Raw genomic sequence first — 23,944 nt, 5'->3', positions numbered from 1 at the left:
TCCAGGTTCAATAAGAGGCAGGTGTCTCCTAAAACAGGAAAATGTAAGGGAAGTCATCATTGCTTATCATTGCCTTCATGTTCACCATGGTGACCCACATCTCACGGTGCTGCAAAAGGAGAGAGGTCGCCCGTCTGTGTCATCGCATATAGCATTCTAAAGATGTTCCATTCATTCAACAAACGTTTAATAAAGACTTCATCTGAAGTTTAATGGACATTGTTTGATAAGACAGACCCAGCCCCTGGTATCAGGGAGTTTATATAAATCTATGCACATATCTGTGCACATGTGTGCGTTTAAGGCCTCTTGAGCCTGAGCGGATATGCATGTTTTAACTTTGCTATTTCTCTAAAGGGTTGGAAGGATTGGCTACTGTGAGCTTCGTAGACTTTTTTTTTTTTTCTCTCAAGAAAGGATCTTGCTCTGTCACCTAGCTAGAGTACAATGGTTCAGTCATAGCCCACGGCAACCTCCAATACCTGGGTTTAAGTCATTTTCCCATTGCAGAGTCCCAAGTAGCTAGGATTACGAGGCCAAGTCACCAGACTGCGCTAATTTTTGTTTTCTTGTAGAGATAGGGTCTTACTGTGTTGCCCAGGCTGGTCTCAAACTCCTGACCTCAAAGCAGTCTCCTGCCTTGATACTTGTTCACTGTAGCTTTCTACCTTCTGAATCTAACTTGTTTTTCTGTTACTTTATTTTATCTTACTTTTTATTTATTGAAACCTTAAAGAAAAGTTTTAAAAAATCCATTTGATTGTAAACAATCTTCAGAAATATTTAAGGTTAAAAATAACTCTCGTTTTAATTTTTATAAACATTTCTACACATAGACGCATTCAGATGCCTCATTTTGCCTGTAGAAAGGTTCTCTAACAATAAAATGACCCAATGATGATGATTTTTTTATTGACTCGAATGTGTGATTGATTGATTTACTGGATTCAGTCCGAGCTCCTGCCAAAGGTTAGGTCACTGACTCTAGAACTCTGTTTTCCTCATTCATTCATTCATTCCTCTAATCAATACGTATTGTACACTTGCTACATACCTTCCTAGGTCCTGGGATAAAAAACAAACAAAGTACTGCAGGGCCTGTATTAGTCTGTTTTCATGCTTGAAAAAGATACACCCAAGGCTGGGAAGAAAAAGAGGTTTAATTGGACTTACAGTTCCACATGGCTGGGGAGGCCTCGGAATCATGGTGGGAGGCAAAAAACACTTCTTACATGGTGGCGGCAAGAGAAAATGAGGAAGAAACAAAAGCGGAAACCCCTAATAAACCCATCACATCTCATGAGACTTGTTCAGTATCACCAGGATACCACAGGAATGACCAGCCCCCATGATTCAGTTACGTATCCCTGGGTCCCTCCGGCAACGTGTGGGAATTCTGGGAGATACAATTCAAGTTGAGATTGGGGTGCAGACACACCCAAATGATATCGGGGTCATAGGCACTTCGTGTGAAAACAGAACAGATAAGATGCGACACACGTTTCCTTTGGGAACAATTTTTGAGTCACTTCTGTTTTCATTGATTGTTATTTTCATTTTTGGTAGTGGTAGCAGTGGAAAATGGTGGCATTATATTCATAAGCCACGTGCTCTGTGCATTCTCTCTCACCATCCCCTAAACCCTACAAGGTTAGGGGGAAAAATGATAATACTCCTGAACAACTCCACTTTATAGATGAGGATGCTGGCACTCGGGGAGGTCAAGTGAGTTTCATAAGGCGATAAAGCAACCACATGGCAGGGCTGACTCCTGCTCAGATCTGTTCCGTGGCAGCCTCTTCTTACCGCACCGTCCTGACTTCCTTTAGCAAGATCTAAGAAAGGCGCAATCTGCTTTCCTTTTGATGGCGTGTGGCAGCAAGATGGCAGCGTGAATTTCCGAGAAGAGGATATGGGTCACTGATGGCATCTCCGAAGCTGAGCGGAACCAGTTTCTTCCTCAGGAGCTAGCTAAAGATGCTACTTTGGAGCTGAGATCCAAGTGAAACCCATTAGGACAGAAACCATCATCTTAGCCACCAAAACACAGAATGTTCTTGATGAGAACAGCTGGGGATTCTGGAATTGGCTGCTGGAGTTCAGAAGAGGTTTGGCTTCCCAGAGGGCAGTGGAGAGCTTCATGCTGAAAAGGTGGCCCCAGAGGCCTGTGTGCCATTGCCCAGCCTGCATTAGGAACTCCAAGGAGGGCTTGCTGTATGCAGGGCCTACAGTGGTGGGTTGTGATTCATCATGAACAGGGAGCCAAAGGCTGCCAAGTGTGGTGTCTGGGAGACTCTGAGGACAGAGAGCCAAATCCACAAAGTTTGTAGATGGCCTGATGATGCCCAGCGCGGGACTCTGTTAACTAATACATTGATGCTGCTGTGAGCCATGTGCTGCTCAGACAGGGTGTGCTGGGCATCAAGGTGAAGGCCATGCTGCCCTGGGACCCAACCGGGAAGACTGGCCCTAAGAAGCCTCTGCCTGGCCACGTGAGCATCATGAAACCCAAAGATGAGATATTGCTCACCATCCCCATCTCAGAACCAAAGGGTGGGAAGTCAGAGCCGCCTGCCGTCTGCCAGCCAGTCCCCACAGCATAACCGGCTCTCCTTGGCAGCTGTATCTAGAGTCTAGATATTACTCCATAAAGATCTTTAATAAAATATTGTACAAAGACAACCTACCTGGCATACCTGTATCCTAGCACTTTGGGAGTCATGGTGGGCAGATCACTTGGGGCCAGGAGTTCAAGACCAGCCTGGCTAACATGGTGAAACCCTGTCTCCACTAAAAATAGAAAAATTAGCCAGGTGTGGTGGCGGACCCTGTAATCCCAGCTACTTGGGAGGCTGAGGCATGAGAATCACTTGAACCTGGGAGGCGGAGGTTGCAGTGAGCTGAGATCACGCCCCTGCACTCCAGCCTGGGAGGCAAGAGTGGAACTCTGTCCCGAGAGAAAAAAAAAAAAAAAAAAGAACAACAGAAATATATTCTCTCCTAGTTCTGGAGGCCAGACATCCAGAATCGAGGCGGGGCTACATGTCTTTCGGAGACTGTTCCTTGCTTCTTGTGTTTCTGGTGGCTGCTGGCAGTTGTGGGCCTGTGACCATATTCCTCTAATCCCTGCCTCTGCGGCCACATGGCCTTCCCCTCCTGTGTTCACCACTCCTGTCTGCCTCAAATCTCCCTCTGCCTTTATCCTATGAAGACACTCATCTTGGGATTTAAGGTCTTCCTGGCTGATCTCATCTCCGTTCCTTAGCTTAATTTCCTCTCAAAGATCTGATTCCCAATGAGCTTGCCTTCACAAGTTGCAGGGACTTGGCTATGGAGCTGCCCTTTTTGGAGGCCACCATTCAACCCATGATAAGAGCATAGTGGCGAGATGTGAGGGTTGGTATGAGGTTAGATTCACAGCTGCCCATCTTAGCTGTGGGACAATTCTGCATTTCGTTAGCTGTCCTCTGCCTCAGTCTCCCTTTCTCTGTAACTAGAAGTGGTATTCATTGATTGTGCAGTATAGGCTGGACCATGGAGCTATTATATTTTTTGAATATGTTTCTTGGGTCGCTCTTTAGGACTAAGCAGCTGGGTTTAGATGATTTCTTCCCCATATTGCTTTCCTGCTCCTCCCCGCCACCATGTTATAGATGGTGGGAGGGAACTGGAGAGCTTTGATCCTTGGTTTCTCTGATCACACAACTGTTCTCTCCAACTCCAGGCTGCCTTTCTATGGGGGTTACAGCAAATTTAGCTGTGCCCCCAACTGTACAGTACATAGACATCAAGCGAAAGGGTAAGTGGATGAAAACCTGAATGGCTGATCCTCTAAGACAGTGAGAGCAGATGTTAACTGCACACTGGCCAAGTGTGCTGGGCTCAGTGCTAAGAGCTTCATGCAGATGACATCAAAGCGCCGTGATCCTGCCCATTTTACGGATGAGGAAAGTAAGGCTCAATGATACGAATTCACAGAGGAAGTAGAGGTGGGGTCTGTGAGGCTCAGAATGAGGTATGTAATCTCTAGGACCCTCTTCTGTTCTCCGTGTTTCTCTTTAACACATTTCCACCTTCATTTTCCAGCAAGGAGGCCCCAGGGCTGAAAGGAACCGGAAGAGTAAGGTCTAGGAGACACAGAGGCTGGGCGTGGTGGCTCATGCCTGAAATCCCAGCACTTTGAGAGGTCAAAGTGAGTGGGTCGCCTGAGGTCAGGAGTTTGAGACCACCCTGGCCAGTATGGTGAAACCCTGTCTCTACTAAATATACCAAAAAAAAAAAAAAAAAAAAAAAAACCAAAAAATTAGCCAGGCATGGTGGTGCACATCTGTAGTCCCAGCTACTGGGGAGGCTGAGGCAGGAGGATCACTTGAACCTGGAAGGTGGAGGTTGCAGCGAGCTGAGATGATGCCACTGCACTCCAGCCTGGGTGATAGAGCAAGTCTCTGTCTCAGAAAAAGCAAAAACAAAAACACATGGATCCCCCAGCCAGTGTTCTTATTTCAGGATGGGCAGCAGGCACAGCACCTCCTTATTAGGAGTCAGATTAAGGGGGCGAGGCTGGCTGGCATGATTGGAGGACAGAGTCACTGTGGAAATTGTCAGGTTATGAAGGGAAGTTAACTGCTGAGTGTCACGAGGTGTGAATTGCTGCAGGCATTGGCATCTGGGAGCCCTGGTGTCTCTATTAGCTCCTCAGGCCGTGAGGCCTTAATGACACCCCTGCCAACAGTACAGGAAGCGGCAAGTGACAGTAGGAAAGAGGGAGGCCAGCTAATCTAATATGAACTCCCCACTGGGGACTGGGCGCTGGGGACTCCAAGGCCTGGCTTCTGCCCCCTGTCACCGTGGCAAAGACAATGACAGTAAAAGCTCAGCCTCCAGAGAGAAGAGCCTTTGATGAACCTGGGTGTTAATTTGGGGACCAGGCGAAAACTGGGGGATGCAGAATAGGAGGTCGCGCTGGAGGTCTGGAGGTGAGAGAGAAGAAGGGATCCCGTTAGGACCAACATTTAGGCAGCACTGCCGTGTACAGGATTCTGTCACCGTCATCGTCATCACTGTTCCTGTTTCCTGCCATCTGTCTATGAGGTGTCTGCCATCTGATGTCCAGCGCTGCACTAGACATCTTAAATTATCATTAGTATATGATCATATATAATAATTTAATTTATAACAGTGTATCATATTGATTAAGGTCCTACTGTATACCAAATTCTATCAGACACATGTCGTAATAATAAACATGATATAGTCTCTCATTATGTAGAAAATTTCACACACTGCCCTTTATAAATTATGATACTATGTTGTGTGGCAATTATGTACAGGGAACTTTCATTAATTGTAGTTACCAATATTGTCTCTAGCCTTCCAACCCTATAAAGTGGGCACAATTATTATTTCTCTTTTGCAATTGCCATTTAGCCTCAGCTGGACTGGAAAGCATGTCATAGGGACTCTCAAGCCACTGTCCTTTGAGCAGTATTTTTCACATTCTATCTGCATTCTTGTATTTAATCCTCAAATGTAGATGGAGCTTTCCCCCTTTTACAGATAGGTAATCAAAACTCATAGAGGTTAAAGCAGGTGTCCCCAGACTTTTTACATTGGGGGCCAGTTCACTGTCCCCCAGACCGTTGGAGGGCTGCCACATACTGTGCTCCGCTCACTGACCACCAATGAAAGAGGTGTCCCTTCCTGAAGTGCGGCGGGGGGCTGGATAAATGGCCTAAGGGGGCCGCAGGCGGCCCGCGAGCTATAGTTTGGGGACGCCTGGGTTAAAGGGACTTGCCAAAGCAACGGAACTGTGAATGGCAAAACCAGGATTTAAACGCTTTGCCGCCTTCTCCTTGCCATTCCACCCCATCATAAACTCTAAACACCATAAGTAGAACCATTGTAAGTCAGGATCCATCTGGAGGATGGATGGATGAAAAACAGAGACAAATAGGTAGGTAGGTAGGTAGGTAGGTAGGTAGGTAGGTAGATAGGTAGGTAGATAGATAGATAGATAGATAGATGAGATTTTAGGAACTGGTGAATTGACTCACACAAGTATGGAAGCCAAGAAGTCCCGAGATCTGTAGCTAGCAATCTAGAGACCCAGAAGGGCCAGTGGTAGAAACTTCATCCAAAGGCAGAGTCCCGATTTCAGATAGTCAGACAAAAAGAGAAAATTCTTTCTTACTCAGAGTTTTGTTTCATTTGGGCCTTTAACAAATTAAATGAGATGCAACCTTACAGGGCAGGGCAATCAGTTTCACTCTACTGATTCAAAGGTTAATTTCATACGGAAGCACCCTCACAGACACACACTGAGAAATCATGGTTCGTCAGATATCTGGGCACCCTGTGGCCCAGTCAAGTTGACACCTACAATTGTTTTTGTCTTGTTTTCATTTTTGGTGTTGTCATCCGGTGTCTAAGACACATGCAGTTAATTATCACACCACTCCCTTATCCTGTACCAGATTCTGCGCCAAGGATTTTAGAAAATCATGTCTCATTCAGTCCCCACCAGCAGGTCTGTTAATTATTATCCTCCCCAACCTAAGGAAACTGATTCTCAGAGGTTCAGTATATCCCAACATCCTACAGGATGTGAAGATTGTAGCCAAAATTGGAACTCCCAATTCCAGAGCTCCTCCCTCTTGCTAGCATTTTTCTTTGACCAGTTTTATGAATGAGAAAAGCTGTTGAGCGCCAGAGTAACCCTGCCCCTTCCAAATACCATCTGACATATACATTTAGCAGAAGAAAAATGACATGAGGTCTGGGGCTTGTTTTCAGATACTTCAGGGCCAGGCACAGTGGCTCACACCTGTAAGCCCAGTGCTTTGGGAGTCTGACGGGGGAGGATCACTAGAGGTCAGGAGTTCAAGACCAGCCTGGGCAACATAGTGAGACGCTTATCTCTCTAAAAATTTTTAAATTAAAAAAAGTCAACAAAATACTTCTGCAACAGCAGCAGCAAGAGCTGCTGCAACAAAAGAAAGAAGGCCGGGCATGGTGGCTCACACCTGTAATCCCAGCAGTGTGGGAAGCCAAGTTGGGAGGATCACTGGATCAAGAGATCCAGAGCATCCTGGCCAACATGGTGAAACCCTGTCTCTACTGAAAATACACAAATTAGCTGGGAGTGGTGGTGCATGCCTATAGTCCTAGCTATTTGGGAGACTGAGGCAGGAGAATCTCTTGAACCCTGGAGGCAGAGGTTGCAGTGAGCCGAGATCGCACCACTGTACTCCATCCTGGCAACAGAGTGAGACTCGGTCTCCAAAAAAAAAAAATCCTAACAAGCATATTGATACATATACATATATGTATACGCACACACACACATAAAACATATATGTACATATTATCATGTTGTCTATTTGCTCTTGAGAAAGTACTGCACTATGGCTGGGAGTTTCTCTGTTTTCTATGGTTCTCCCTTCCCTCACTTTCTGTAAGAAATAGTAGGCACCTATCTGACTATTTTCATGCCTTCCTGAAGAAGCCTGAAAATTAGAGTAAACAAATTACCCATTACGAGGGAAGCCCCCTTCCCCCCAGCAGATCCCCAGCGTCTTCTTTCACCTCTAGGAGATATTTTCCAAGGTCACTAAATTAAGCCTTCAGACAATCGAAAAATTGAATCTCAGTACATCTATTTTCCTAACAAAGTTTCTGCAGCACCGATTGGGGCTGACAGGTACAGCCGTGCAGCTTTCTGGGCTGTTCAGGTCGATTTGGCCAAGCAGGACGGCATCAGCGTGTATTGGAGGGAACATCTGAGCAGCTCGGGGGCCCCCTGGGAGTCGGAGAGTTCCTTACCTGCTTGCCACTGTAAATGACTATTTCTGTCGTTTGTGGAGCGTCCTTTTCTTCCTCCTCCTCCAACCCCATCCTCACCCACTGTAGCCGTCAGGTCAGGCGCCTCTTCTTCAATTATTTATCAAAAGGGCCATTGCAATCATTGCAAACCTGTTTAGGATTTGGAAACGTTGTTCCTTTTAAGGGCGCTAATGATGCAGCAGTAATCACAATGGTAGTGGAAGCGGAGGGGCAGAATGGGATGTTCTGGGAGTGAATTCTCTAAGAAGGAACTTCGTTCCAAGCCCTCCAGACTTTGCAGCTGCCACAGCCTGGTTGGTGGAGGGCTTGCAGAGCTTCGAACCATTCAGAATTTGGGGGCTGAAGGCCTTGGCTCTCTAAGCACCATCTCTATGACTTTTGAGGTCGTGTTTGCCTTCCAGCCCTCATTTCCCCTGACAAGCTGTGTCTTAGCTAGTGCTTTCAGCAAAGAATACACTTATGCTCCTGGAGGGTTGACATTCCCTGCAGTAGCCCCCTGTCAGCCTCCAAGATATACCCTAAAAGCTCCTGGGAAGGGTTGCATTTCACTCAAAATATCTGTGTTCATGTCAGCAGAAAAATGATGTCTTCTCTGGGCGCGGTGGCTTATGCCTGTAATCCCAGCACTTTGCGAGGCTGAAGCAGGCGGATCACCTGAGGTCAGGAGTTTGAGACCAGCCTGGGCAACATGGTGAGACCCCGTCTATACTAAAAATACAAAATTAGCCAGATGTGGTGGCGCATGCCTGTGATCCAGCTACTCGGGAGGCTGAGGCAGGGGAATAGCTTGAACCCAGGAGGCGGAGGTTGCAGTGAGCCGAGATAGTGCCATTGCACTCCAGCCTGGACAACGAGAGTGAAACTCCATCTAAAAAAAAATGATGTCTAAATTTGCTTAGTAGTGAATAAAGTGGACACTCTGGGAAGATGCAGTGAGTTTCTCCTATGGCTTCGAGTATACACTGGTACCCTGTGTGGGAGCATCCAGTGCTCATGCCCAGGTGCACAAAGCCAGCATCCATGCCCTGCACACCAAGAGGCAAGCTGCATGACAGTTCGGTGCAAGTCCTTAGGTGGGTCACTCCATCTTTCTCTTCTTGAGTTTTTCTCATCTGTGACAGAGTGATCATAGTACTATTTCCATTGTTAGGGGCATTGAGAAGAAGAAGTAAGATCATTTATGTAAAGCACAAGGCATAAGTATTCAATAAGTACCCAGTACATTCTAGCCAAAATAATAGCGACGACTGTGACCTCCAGAAGCTTTTACTGAGCATCTGTCTGTAGCACTGCATGTCAAACCGAGCTAGAATGCAGTCTCGTAGAAGACGTGCGGGAGGAAAGCGTCCTTGGCAGGTTCTCATCTTGGTGATCTCTTTGTAATTTTCTCAAATAGCCTTCCTCTTTTCTCGCTTTCAGTGACAGCTGCATGTGTTGCTCTTGTCACTTTTACCTGGATCCACTAACCCACCACCTGGGTATTTGCAACAGTTATCCACTGCTGCCGAACAAATTACCCCAGGATGTAGTACCTTAAAAGAATAAGTACTTAGAATCTCATAGTTTCTGTGGGTCAGGAATTAGGGAGTAGCTTACCTGGGTGGTTCTAGCTCAGGGTCTCTTCTGAAGTTGCCAGCAAGCTGTTGGCCTTGGCTGCAGTCTCAGAAGCCTGGCCTGAAGGGGGAGGTTTCACATCCAGGAGAGCTCACAGACATGGCTGTTGGCAGCCGGTGGGGGCCCCTCTGGACAGCTGCTTGAGCAGCCTCACAATATGGCCTTTGGCCTCCCGCGAAATGAGTGATCTCAGAGAGTTGGTGAGGAAAATGCAGCAAGGCCTTTGAAGCCCTGTTCTTAGTGTCAAGCACTGTAACTACAGCTACGTTCTGTTGATTGGAAGCGCACCAGTAAAGATCATATTTAGGAGCGGGGAACCTGGCTTTACCATTGGGAGGGAGGTCTATCAGAGAACTTGGGGACACTTTCTAAAACCTACCGCCCTCTGCCACTCCACATGCCCTGGCTCTCCTAACACCTGCTTGCTCCACTGGTTCAGCTATTGGCAATGGCATGGAGTGTGGGAAATGCGTCCATCTCTCCTTCCTGGGTAAGAAAAGTCATCACCCTGTTAGTGTGAATCCGTGTCCTACTCCCTCTCAGGAGGGATTTTGATTAGAGAATGGCCAATCCAATGGAATCCTGTGTCCTGGCGGAGCATAGAAGCCAGCAGATGAGTGGGGGGATGCCTTTGGAGTAGGAACCTTGAGCTTCCTCCATCATGTTCCTTAGAGAATGTCCCCAAAGACAGATGACATCATGTATCATTATTTCAGCAGTGACTTTTGAACTCGAGCAGATCTATTCGTTTTTCTCTCTGAAAGTAAGAAGCTCTCTTTAGAGCATTGCTGCCATTGGACAACATACTAGGTCCCCATCGGTGTTAACAGTTAGTTCGATCCAGAAAAGCACAGTGACCAGGCTTAGCCTTTTCTTTTGACTTTTTTTTTTTTTCAGACGGGGTCTTGCTCTGTTGCCCAGTCTGTAGTGCAGTGGTGCAATCACAGATCACTGCAGCCTCCAACACCTAGGCTCAAGCCATTCTCCAGCCTCAGCCTCCCTAGTAGCTGGGACTCCACGTATGCACAGCTGTGCTTGGCTAATTTTGACTGTTTTTTTTTTTTTTTTTTTTGTAGAGATGGGGCTTGCTTGTTTTTTGTCCAGGCTGATTTTGAACTCCCGGCTTCAAGTAATCCTCTCACCTCAGCCTCCCAAAGCACAGGAATAACAAGCTCTTCCTTTTTTTAATACCAGTCCTCAATTTGCACACTTTCCTGTTTACAGCTGCTTTCTCCAATGTGGCTCTTGCTTTCATTTTTACTTAATGGCCTGGCTGTCTCCTCCTTATTCTCCTGCCTTCTATCCCCTTTCCTCCTCATTCTCTTCTTCTGTGAAGTCAGAAAATTGGGTTATAACACCTACAACATGTAGTGAGGACAGTCTTTTACCATAACCTCAGTAGGCTATGGTGCTTGTATCTGATGTTTCCTAGTCTCTCTCTTGTTAATTTACTGCTCACTTGTTCTTTTCTCCTTTGTGTAACTGACGTGTGTAAGAATCTTGAATGTCGGTATGGTGCTTAGAGATTTCACAACAATTTAGTGAATGCTATTACCTCAATGCATTCTCTGTGAAATTGGGTGTGACTATACCCATTTTGCTGATGAGGAAAGCGAGGCTTACGAGGGTCCGGTAAATTTACCCACCGTCACACAGCTCACAAGCAAGTGCAGGCTTCCAGATAAGGTTTGCTGGCTCACGTATTTCATGCTTTTTCTATGATACCATACAGGTGCTTTGTCTCCCAGTGGAGTATAAGTTCTCTGATGCCAAGGATTCTATGTCATTCTGTGTTGTGTCCTTTTGGCTTCAGCCTCAGTGTCTCACATTTGTGAAGCATTTGGAAAATTTCAGCTGAATGAGTGAATGAGTGAAGCCATCAGTCAAATCAGAACACTGCTCACACATGCATCCCAAGTCCAACTGTCGAACATCCGAAACTGAGCAGTATGCAGCCTGTTAAGACCAGCGATGCTGTGGCGTGAATAACAACGGGATAGGAACATTCCCTTCTCATAAATCTTGTAAATTTGCATTGTTTGTGCCGAACGGGGCCTGTGCATTCTGGTAGCAAACACGGAGAGGCCCAAAAGGCTGATCTGGGACCACGTCCCCACTGAACACTGCCCTGTGCTAAGTCTGCAGAATATTTAAATAAGGGGTTAATTTATAAAGTGAGCTGCAGGAAAGTTTCCAGGATTGTCAGGCATGTGTCTCATAAATCGGCACAAATTGAATCTAGGTTTCTGTGCCCGTCAGCTCCTAGGTAAACCAAAATTTATTGAGAAGTGTATAGGTTGCCATCCAAAGAAACATAGTAAATGAGAAAAGTGTATCCTCAGGAGGTCTCTAAACAAGGACTGAAGGCTGGAAGCAAGGACGAGGGTCTGTGGTGTAAATTCCCCGTTGCCCAGGTTCGGAAGGTACAGTGTAGTTTGTTGCAGATGGAGACAACAGAGTTCCAGGAATTCTTGGGCTTTCTTGAACATTCCGCTGACTTCTTGACAGAGTAAAGATTTTGTCAATTGCAGAGTTAATTTGTAGATGCATTACAGAGGGGATACAGGCAAAGAGGAGGCTGACCTCAGGATTTTGCATATGTCAAATCATTAGATTAGCTTACCCAGAACTAAAAACATTAAGCAGTATGTAAATACGAAGCTTCAGTTTTTAATGATTATTTATATTATATATATTATAATGACTGTTTTTAATAATTATGCATACTACCTTAGTCTAAGCAATCATATTAGCAGTTCATAATTATTGAAGGGCTGTCAGGAACCAGACACTGTGCTGAGTATTCTACAAACTTTTTTTTTTTTTTCAATTCCCACTCAATTTTTTTTTCTCTTTTGAGATAGAGTCTCACTCTGTTGCCCAGGCTGGAGTGCAGTGGCACTATCTCGGCTCACTATAGCCCCCGCCTCCTGGATTTGAGTGATTCTTCTGTCTTAGCCTCCTGAGTAGCTGGGACTACAGGCGCAACACCACCATGCCTGGCTAATTTTTGTATTTTTAGTAGACAAGATTTCACCACGTTGGCCAGGTTGTCTTGATCTCCTGACCTTGTAATCCGCCTGTCTCGGCTTCCCAAAGTGCTGGGATTACAGGCGTGAGCCACTGTGTCCGGCTTTTCTACTCAAAAAAAAAAAAAAAAAAATTTTTTTTTTGAGACAGTGTCTCTATCTGTGGCCCAGGCTGGAGTTCAGTGGCACGATCTCGGCTCACTGCAACCTCCATATCCAGGGTTCAAGTGATTCTTCTGCCCCAGCCTCCTGAGAAGCTAGGACTACAGTCACGTGCCACAATGCCTAGCTAATTTTTGTATCTTTGGTAGAGACGGGGCTTCACCATATTGGCCAGGCTAATCTCGAACTCCTGACCTCGTGATCCACCCACGTCGGCCTCCCAAAGTGCTGGGATTATAGGTATAAGCCACCATACCCAGACTTCCACTTAAATTTTTGAGGGGGCTTGCAGGGTGTTAATGTGCCCATTTTATGGAGGGGGAGAAAGAAGCCCCAAAATGATGCCCAAGGATCTTAAGCTAATGTATGGGCTTGAATCCAGTGTATCTAGCTCCAAAAGGCATGTTTTTGTCACAACTCAGTGCTGGTTCTCGTTATTGTAGTGGTCTTCTCACTACCTAGAAAACAAGTCCCGGCATTCTTATACAATTTATTCACCTAGCCAGGATGATTTAATATTTTATGCTGTAGCTTTTATCTCTTTAGCTCCAACATTCAAAACGTTGCGCAAAATATTCTAGTGGTAAGTAGAGGTTTTAAACCCACACGTTGATGATGGTCAAATCCTCTTAAAAGGGTGAACCACAAAAATGACTTTAAAAGGGAAATATTCCTTCAATATTAGAAGTGCCCGTAAGTGGCTGGGCGCAGTGGCTCACACGTGTAATCCCAGCACTTTGAGAGATCGAGGCAGGTAGATCACCTGAGGTCAAGAGTTTGAGACCAGCCTGACCAACAGGGAGAAACCCTGTCTCTACTAAAAATACAAAATTAGCTGGGCATGGTGGCGCATGCCTGTAATCCCAGCTACTCAGGGGCTGAGGCAGGAGAATCACTTGAACCCGGAAAGCAGAGGTTGCAGTGAGCCGAGATTGCGCCATTGCACTCCAGCCTGGCCAACAAAAACGAAACATCGTCTCAAAAAAAAAAAAAAAAAAAAAAAAGTGGCCATGAGCATATTAGTGGAGCAGTTGTGCATTGCAGAAAGAGAAGGTGGATACCCTCTGAAATCACACAATCAGCACTCAAGAACGTTCACAGAGTCGTTCAGCACTTGTTGATATCAGACCTTATAGAAGCCTTACTGGCTAGCCCAGAAATTACGAATGCATTTTATACAGTCGGCAACAGAGACATGAGGTGACTTGCCTGAGAACACACAGCAGTTCTGGAACTCAGCCTGTGCTACTGTGACCTCACGAAGAGATCGAGCAAATGAGGCTCCAGAGAAACCAAAACCTAAACAACAACTACAAATTGTATGACCGAAATACTGCCAACGGCCATCGGAAAAATGTCTTCCACTTCTTTTGATGGGAAAAGAGGAAGGACTCAAATCTGAATTGAACATATTTTTTTTTTGTTTCTGACTCTTTATGTAAGCAGAGCTTCAGTTGTATCCTCAGATATATTTGAGACTAACAAGGAAATACACAATTACGTTCCTACCTAAGCTGCCACTTCTTCAAAGCCTTGTTATTCTTGTTCCTTTCAATGTATTTCAACTCCAAAATACACGGTGACATGAAAATTGTGTATTCAGATTGTTCTATTGATTTGTTGAGAAAGTGACCTTGTATGCACGCGTGAAAGTAGAGAGATTTATATATACCGCCTGGCCTCTTCTTTGTAAGGGTCTGGGGAACAGCAGTGGTGACCATGCATTCTTTTTAACACTTAGATTTACTCTTCCTTTGCGCAGACTAATAGCGCACTGATGTGGGATCCAGGGAGGGATCCTTAGAAAGTCACTGTGGCCCAGGGAGGGACAACTGGCACTAAAATCTTGTGCTCCATTTGCAAAGCCAGTGACCCCCTGCAGAGATAGGACACTGTCCTTTTGATTTCCAGAATGGCTTCCCTGGGGCTGAACTCTCCTGAAACTGATTCCCACACGGACCTACTACCACGGACTCACCTGAAGGGCGGCATCCAATATTCTAGTAGGGTCTCACACGGGCATTTTCAGACACCTCCACCCCTTGCCATGTTTAATAAGTTGCATACGTTGTTCGGGAGGAAAAGGAATGAGCGTTCCTCAGCTCGTGCACTGCAGCAGGGCTTGCAGATCCAGTACCTCATTTAATTCTTGCTACAACCCTTGAGGTGGGTGGCATCAGGCCATTCACTGGGTGTAGAAAATGACTTGCAGAAAGACTGTAGCAGCTCACTTAATATCAGGCAGCTGGTAAGTGGCAGAGACGAGGCTGCACCCAGGACTTCTGATCTGCATTCTGATCTATTTAATCATTCTGCACACCTAAAGCCCCTGTGGTTTGGATTCATAATCACAGGACTGAGATGAAATAGAATTTCTTAGCACAGGGAGCCAGGCAGTACATGGGCTTTTGCCAAGAACTTTTTTTGTGTGTGCGTCAGAGTCAGAGTTTGGCAGACAAAGATGAGAGATGGAAGGTCAGGGGCAGAAGAGAGAAACAGAGAGAGTGGAGGCTGTTCTCTAGAATACAGAAGCTGTTTCTTCATCCCACACAATGGAAACCAGAGCCCAGATTATATTAACAAGACGTTCCAGGATTGCAGGTGGAACTTTGCTACTTAGGGATGGGGGAGAGGAAGAAAGAGACAAAGAAGAAAAAGAAAAATAGCAGGTAGAAACATTAAAAAAAAAAAGGTTACCCGCATGTGAATGGCTTTTATTATCACTGCTAGGCTGAAGCAGAAGACTTGAGCTGTGTAAAATGTCACTTGCTCTTATCACGGTTCATAGAGATTACCTTACAATGCGAGTTTCATTTTCATGCCTCCTACCACTTAGAGAAGTGAACGAGGCAACGACTCCTTTATTCCCTAATCCTCGCCCAGCAACTTGCTTCTTCCTCTGTGTTTTGTGTCATTCTGTATGATATTGTATCAAGGCAATTCACAGCAGTGGTTGAACCAAAAGCAATTTAAGTCAAAAATGGACAAATATGGATGTCACTTATAAGGCTTGTTCAGAGGCCTTTGACATCACTCAAAGCCTGAACACTTCTCAGGAGTGAGATGCTTTTTTTTATTATTATTTTTTATTTTCTAGCAACGCAGGATTGGAGATTTAATACAGACCTTTTAGTGAGGCATCTACATGGTTCTTACCTAGAAACCATTTACTGGTAAAGCAGATATTTTATATCATATACCAAGAAAGAGGGGCTGATGAAGATTGAGTGATTAGAAACGCAAGTGAATGCCCAAGGTGAAGTTAGATGTATTCCTTGTATATGGTAATTTGTAATAACAATAGCCACCACGTGTAGTACTTCCTAGATTTGGGCATGGTGTTAGAATCTTTAGTTAAGGAGGCTTTCATAGTCACCCTGTATAGAAATATTGATAAGTATAAAGACAAGTGTTATTGTCCCCATTTTACAGATGAGAAAAGGGAGTCCCAGGGACCTGCCTGCTCCAGGGCACAGAAAGCTTGAATGAGAAAATGTACTGTGTTTTGCTCCGGAAGCTTCACCAAAGATCTCTTTAGCTCCAAAGGCTATTCTCGTTTTGAGAAAGACTGGTGCGGTTGGAGGCCAGGAGCCCTCTCTTGGCCATGTGCCTTCCGCTCTGTCTCTGGGATTGTAGGGGAGGCTGGTGGCTTGAGAGCCTCCTTGTTCAGCTCTGCCAGGGAGCACATTGGAAGGTAGTTTTTCAGGTTGTCGTGGGTGGTGGTGAAGCAGAGGGATGCAAAGCAGGCCACATGGAGGGCTGTGCCTTGGTCATTCCCAGGAAGCAAAGCGAGCATCAGAAAAGGCAGCGTGGTTGCGCCATGGCATTGCAGAGTGACAGTGAACCAGGGTGAGAACAGCACGCAGGAAGGAGAGGACAGAAACTCTACCCCACGCCCTGGAGGGTCAAAGAGCTGACTTCAGAGCAGACTTGAGTTCCTACATGTTGATTTTTAGAGAACTCAAGACACAGTTGCATCTTAAAATGTTGAGATTTACACACATACACGAGATTATTTTCTTTGGCTGCAGAAGAACTACAAAAGAGTGAAAAAGCCAGTCCAAAAGATCGCATGTGGTAGGATTCCATTTACATAACGTTCTTGAAATTAGAAAATTACAGAAATAGAAAACAGATGGCCGGGCGTGGTGGCTCACACCTCGGGCACTCTGGGAGGCCGAGGCGGGCGGGTCACCTGAGGTCAAGACTTTGAGACCAGCCTGACCAACATGGTGAAAGCTTGTCTCTACTAAAAATACAAAATATTAGCCCGGCGTGGTGGCATATGCCTGTAGTCCCAGCAACTTGGGAGGCTGAGACAGGAGAATTGCTTGAACCTGGGAGGTGGAGGTGGCAGTGAGCTGAGATAGTGCCATTGCACTCCAGCCTCGATGACAGAGTGAGATTATGTCTCAAAATAAAATAAAATAAAAACACAGATTTGTGATTGCCAGGGACTGGAGAGGAGTCGGGGGTGAGTGGAAACCAGAGTGTATGTAAAACGGCAATTGGAAGATCCCGGTATAGATGGAAACGTTCCACATCTTGACTGTCTCAATGTCAGTTTGCTGGTTGTGAAATCGTACTAGAGTTTTATGAGTTACAACCTTTGGGGGAAACTGGATCAAGGGTGCATGAGATTGCTGTATTTTTTCTTACAACTACATGTGAATCTACACTAATCTCAAAATAGAAACTTTAATTAAAAAATAAAGAACTGCTCAACCTTTTGGGGGGAAAATCAGCAAGTAAATTCAAATCACCCACGAGCCTCCCACCCAGAGAGAGTCACCATGTGTCTTTTGATATATATTCTCTTCCTCCCTTCCAGTCTCTCTCTTCTGTTCCTACATATAAAATGGAGAGGTTTAAACATGTAATTCCATCTAACTATCCCCTGGCTTGTTAATATCCAACCTTTGCATGTTCTCAGAAAGGTCTGATGGCTGTGCTGAAACTTGCTGGTTTCACATTGATTTTGACAAAAGACAGCAACAAGATCCCTTTCCTAGGATCTAATCCATGTAGATCACTGTGGATTCAGAATGGATGCATTTTATATACAGGGCTGGGAGCTTTTTTTTCTCCCCTTCCTCATACTAATAGGTGTTAATATTTGCAATAAATATTACTTATGTCTGTGAATTGAACTGCATCCCAGACTGTCAGCTCCTGTTTATTTTCTCACTGTAATTGCTCCAAGTTCTCACTGTTATGGAGGGTGGGGAGTGGGTAGAGTTAGGTTAGGCTGGAGGGCGCATCTGATTTGGAAAATACATCCCTGGGGATGTTCCTAACAAATGAAAAGCTTGGTGGGTGATGATAAATTGGGACTGAGGAATGGCTTAGCAGAAGGCTTGAAGAACCCAGCTCCCTAAACTGTCTCATCATGCTCAAGAGATATTTTTCCAAGCGCTTTTGTTTCCAGAGACTTCCCAACCCCAGGCACTAGCTAAGCCTCGAGGCAGGTCAGTGCCCAAATCCTGCATTTTGTAGATAATCATGTATTAGCTCGTGACTTAAGCAAGTTGCTTCATCTTTCTCATCCTCCATTCCCTTTTCTGAGCCACAGTTTCTTTATCTTTTAGTAGAGTTAACAAGTTCCTGGGTGTTTGAAAGATCAAATGAGTTAGAACATGAGAACATGCTTTGCACAAACAAAGTCGTACACAGAATAAGTTATTATGGGATGGGAGAAACCCTTTGCAGACATGCCTCCCAGTTGACTCTCAGTGTGTACTGGTGGAATAATTTGTTAATATAAAAGAATTACCATCACTAGTCCTAACTGTGCACATTCTTGACTCTGTGACATTGAACAAAATCCTGAACCTCTCTGTGCCTTGATTTCATGTCTTGCTCTTATTTTGAAGAGAGATTCTTGTGTGGCTTTGGGGAGAGAAGACATGAGGCATGGTAAGGACTCCGTATGTCCATGACTGAGAAATTCAGTAGGCCCACAGTTAATGCAAAGTCCTCATGCCTCTGCAGTACAATAATGAAGACGAGTGATGGCCTGGCATGATTCCACTACTAAGGGCGGCTTAATACGTAGAGTCTGCAGAGCCAGTGGTTTAGTTTGCTTTGTTTATGTCAGCATCAAACAGGATTCTTATGAAGTTGGTAAGTCATTTAAAACTGACTGTTGGCAGGGTGTGGCTCACGCCTGTGACCCCAGCACTTTGGGAGGCTCAGGTGGGTGGATCACAAGGTCAGGCATTCAAGACCAGCCTGACCAACATGGTGAAACCCTGTCTTTACTAAAATACAAAAAAATTAGCTGGGCATGCTTGTGCATATCTGTAATTCCAGCTACCCAGGAGGTTGAGGCAGGAGAATCGCTTGAACCTGGGAGGCAGAGGTTACAGTGAGTTGAGATTGCTCCACTGCACTCCAGCCTGGGTGACAGAGTGAGATTCAGTCTCAAAAAAAAAAATACTGATTGAGTAGGTCTAAGTGGTGCTTGAGATTCTTTGTTTCCTTTTTTGATTTAATTTTTGTGGGTACCTAGTATATATATATACATATATGCGAATTTGTTTTTAAGTGTCGGTACATAGTAGGTGTATGTATCTGTGGTCTGTGTTCCTTACAAATTTGGTGAACCCCCAGGGGATGCTGTGTTGTTGGTCCAGGAACCACACTTTGAGTAGCAAATGTTTAGATAATAGTTCTCAATAGTAGAAGTTTTGCCAGCGGAGGGGGCATTTTGGAAATTTGGCAAGGCATTTTGGTGGCCTCTGGCACTTAGCAGGTGGGGGTCCATGGGTCCATCCTGTGATCCATGGGCAGTCCAATGCAACAAAGAGCTGCCTACATCCCAATAACATGCACCTGTGCCCCTGGACTTTCATTTCAATAAAAAACTGGTTTGCAGTGATCTGAGCCCAGAACTCACTCTGCTTGCCCAGAAACACAATGTACACCGAGTCTCCCAGAAATGCAGGGTCCTTCTGAATCAAGGGAAGATTGCATGGTGTTTTGTCCAAATCTTGGTTTGGTCAACTTCACGCAGCGCTGCTCATAATATTTGAGTCACCCTGACATGTGATCTGTCTATATACGTCACTGTTTATATTCATGGTGATTCAATGGTTGTGTGCTAGAGCTGCGCTCAGTGAGCAGCTCATGAAAGCAGATTGTGCCTACTTTTTCCAAAATCTGCCTTCAGCGATATCATGTTGGTAGCTTGAAACTGACCATGGTGAGAATCTTTACACCATGGAAATTGGCAAATGCTACTAGTCAGAATGATTGTTTGAGTTTTCAGTTTTTAATTTTCAGAGTTGGTTTGCCAACATGATGTCTGTATTAAAATATATGTAATGCTACTTTCAAAGTGTTAAGTCTTATGGGAACACATTAAGAAATTCTAGTGAATTTTTGTTTTATGTATATTGAATCCAAGCCTATTAAGTATGTGCAGACATTAGACTATTTCATTACAGGCTTCTGGTATACTCCTGTCTAAGCAGTTACCTTTGAAAATGTGTGTTAGCTTCTTAGCAGTTTTTTTCTTTAAAAACTTTTATAATTGTGACATGATATTACTTTTGTTAATTATGTGGGGGAGTAGATTATGTTATTCATGAATTTCATTTCAGGACCTTGGTATGGAGCTATGGAATATTTCTTTTAAAAGGAGGGTCTTGGAATGCTGGGCTTCAGTAGCCTGATCTAATTAATGCACCAGGCAGAGCTGGGACACTCAGCTCTTCTCTTGGAGGGTAGGGATAGAAGAGACTCGCTATAAAGGTAAATGGTAATCAGCAGCTTCCCTTCAGGGTAACCAGAAGGATCTGAGCTGACTGGGTGCCTTTGTGGAAGTGTGTTTTGAACTGAGATTAGAGAGATCAGCAATGTGTCTCGTAAAGTAATCCAGAAGCAGTTCATTCTAAACCGATTCAGCAATTCAGCAATCAAAGAGGAGGAAGCCAAAACTCAAAATGGGTTGGGTGCAGTGGCTCGCTTCTATAATTGCAGCTCTTTTAGAGGCTGAGGCTGGAGGATTGTTTGAGGCTAAGAATTTGAGATCAGCCTGGGCAACATAGGTAGACCCCATCTCTAAAAAAACAAACAAAAAACATTATATTAGCTGGTTGTGGTGGTGCACACCTGTAGTCCTAGGTACTTGGGAGGCTGAAATTGGAGAGTCGCTTGAGCCAGAACGTGCGTGGCAATGGTGAGCTAGTGATACCCTGTCTGTCTCTCTCTCTCTCTCTCTCTCTCTCTCTCTCTCTCCCTCTCTTTCACACACACACACACACACACACACACACACACACACACACAAGTTGGAAATGAGTGGGAAAGAATCTAAGATGATTGGAAATAGTGTACATAGAGTACAGGAGGAGTCAGGCATGGTGGCTCATACCTGTCATCCCAGCACTTTGGGAGGCCAAGACGGATGGGTCGCTTGAGCTCAGGAGTTTGAGACCAGCCAGGGAAATGTAGTGAGATGCCATTTATATAAAAAGTAAAAAAAAAATAATAACTCATGCTTCTAGTCTCAGCTACTCCAGAGGCTGAGGTGGTAGGATCGCCTGAGCCCAGGAGTTGGAGGTTGCAGTGAGCCAAGATCACGCCACTGCACACCAGCCGTGGTGACAGAGTGAGACCCTATCTCAAAAAAATAAAATACAGGGGAAGATGAAGATAGACTTAAAATACACTCTCTACAAGAAAGTAAGAAATACGGAAAGAAACCTAATTTAGAAAAATGCATGCACACACAGGCACGCTTCTCAGGACTGGTCGGTGGAGAGGATGTTTGTTGACAGAGCTGGCTATTTTACTGTAAGTGCTGCAAACATTGCACTAATGTTTGGATCTTTGCTTTTGGCAATCACTTCCCTTGTTAATTTTTTTTTTGGCACCATAGAAAGGTTTCCATAAATAGTACCTTTAATGGAGTGTGTTACTTTATTACTGTCAGCCGCTATCATAGGAGGGGAAAATTCAATAAACACAAAAACAAAGATTAGAACATAGAAAGCTTTCAATTCCAGATCCTTCATGAGCTTGTACCTCTAAAGAATGCAGCCTTTCTGTTTCCCCTGCTGAGAAATTCTTACTTTTTGGAGTGGTAAAGCCACCTGAGTCAGTGCGACATCCATCAAATTTGGAAAACGTTGATTATTGTAGTGCCTGTTTTGTTGACTTAGAAAGCCAGTCGCCCCTTCCTATGCTGCTAAGATGTGAATGTTCAGCTCAGAGGATGAGATAACTGTCAGCTTTGCCTAAGCTTTGGGCATTAGCAACCTCCACATGCAACAAACCCACGAATGAAACGTTGTGATTCTTTGACATGAAATAATTGGAAATCACTTCCTTGGCTAGAGCAGGGATCCAGTGTAAAGGAGGAAGTAAAAACAAAAAGGCATAAATATATGAGAAAGGGAGCAAATCACAGTCATTGAGGAGCAACGTAATTCATTCCCTCTCCCTGGCTCAGCGTAGATGCAAATGATGTATCATTAAGTAAGTCCCCAATACAAAGACAGCCAGCATAACTGTTGCATCAAATATTTAGCCAGAGCCAACAGCAATTTATTATGTTTTTTTAAATAAGTTTGATTTACTAACCTTCAGTGCAATCCCTATTTTTAGAGGTTGGCTCATATTTTTAATTTGTTTTCTCTGAAGTGCTGCATCCTTGGTAGTGTTTCAGCTGTCCACTCGGTTCCTAATGGCAGAGCAACACCGAAAAGCGTAATTACATTTCCTAATTATGTGTAATTAGGCAAAACCCAGATGATGTATTCAGCATGCTCTGAGAATAGCCAGGGGTCAAGGACTGCTGGAATTTGGTAACATTTTTATAAATAAGCTGGTGCGTTATTTAACGTGGGGATCTAATGTGATGCTGGGTGCCGTGTAGACCGATACCGTGGTTGAAATCTATCACATCTGTTTATTTAGCCAAGTGAAACTGTAAGTGATTCCCCATCTCCTCACCTTCCCCTCTTTTTACAACCTGAGTTTGGATGTGCTACTCTTAACCCAAGAGAGGCCCTCTCAACTCGGAACCATAAAGTTCTGCTTACTGACAGCCTAAGTGATATTTATTTTTTCAAAGCTTAATCCTTTTGAAACATGGAGAAATAAATACATCCTCTTATCTACCATATGCCTGGGATGGGAAATAAATTCTTATTTTCCTGCCGTGCGGTACCAGTGGGCTACAATGAATAATTTGGGCAGTCTCAGTGAAGATAATAGGGAAGCCTTCTCTATTACCAGCGATAATTATGAATCTCATAATAGAAAACATCCCGAGCCTGAACATCAATCAGGGAAGATAAACAATGGGAAATGATAGGTATACAAAAGAGAAAATGGCAGCAGCACATATGGAGGGAAAGACCGCAGAATTCTGGCGGGGTTATAAATCATACAGTCAAATAATTTCTGTGCAATTAACATCGTCCAATTAAAACATACGCTTTTAAAGAAAGATTTTGCAGCCTTTTAAGCTGGGCAACTGGCTGCCTTTCAAGATTCATCTGGGAACCCCAGTGTTGTCCTTCTTGAGTCTTGTATATTTATTTATCCCCCGGCCAGAGTTGGCTGGGGTACGGTCTAACAATGTTACTGTGTCAGCTGACCCAGTGACCTTGCTCCAGCTCACCAGGGACTGACCATACACCAGAGTGGCCAGAGCTAGTGGTGGCTGACTCTCAGGATCTCTGGCCCCAACAGGACAACAAAGACTGGCCTTATTGAGGCAGGAAGTCTTAACTTCCTTGGCTCGCCTGAAAGGCTGTCTCCAGCCATGCGGACACAGACCAGTGAAGCGCTCGGAAAAGCTACAGTCAAATGGAAAACCTTCATTCCAAAGGGTCGTTGTCTCCTCCTATTTAGTAGCCCTGCATTCATGCGCTTTCTTATCTTGCTGTCTTTATCAAATACCGAAGTACTTCTGTGGACTGATCTTAAAAAACAGAAAAAGGGAATCCATTCGTAACTGTGAGAAAATATTGCCTATTCGATTGCTATCACCACTCAAAATGAAACTTAAGACTGCATGGCTAATTTATTTACTGCATCATGGACAAAAACCAACAGGGTTTCTAGCCTGTCCTGGTATCTGTCTGCATGTAGAAATTCACAGACCATGGCCATACTGACATGAATTCAAATGAGAAGTTTTCCATTCTAAACCCTGTTTAGGAGCAGCCTGAAAACTTGGGTCAGCTGTCAAATATATCCTGAAGGCCACAAAGTATGCTCATGGATTTTGTTTTATAGGCTTAACATAATATTTTATAAAACATATTTTTAAAGAAATGTGT

The 23,944-nt window shown here is 44.6% G+C and overlaps 1 protein-coding gene and 1 pseudogene across 1 annotated transcript in view; both read left to right on the top strand.

Moving 5' to 3' along the window:
- Window positions 1-23,944, top strand: part of WWOX (WW domain containing oxidoreductase) — a 1,146,684-nt gene that overhangs the window by 742,329 nt on the left and 380,411 nt on the right. The window lies entirely within an intron of this gene.
- Window positions 1-23,944, top strand: part of LOC141585425 (small ribosomal subunit protein uS3 pseudogene) — a 36,959-nt pseudogene extending 13,015 nt beyond the window's left edge.

This window comes from Saimiri boliviensis, chromosome 1 (assembly GCF_048565385.1).
Source record: "Saimiri boliviensis isolate mSaiBol1 chromosome 1, mSaiBol1.pri, whole genome shotgun sequence".
Taxonomy (NCBI): Eukaryota; Metazoa; Chordata; class Mammalia; order Primates; family Cebidae; genus Saimiri; species Saimiri boliviensis.
Note: the sequence above shows the minus strand (reverse complement) of the source record. Positions and strands in the feature narration are given on the sequence as shown.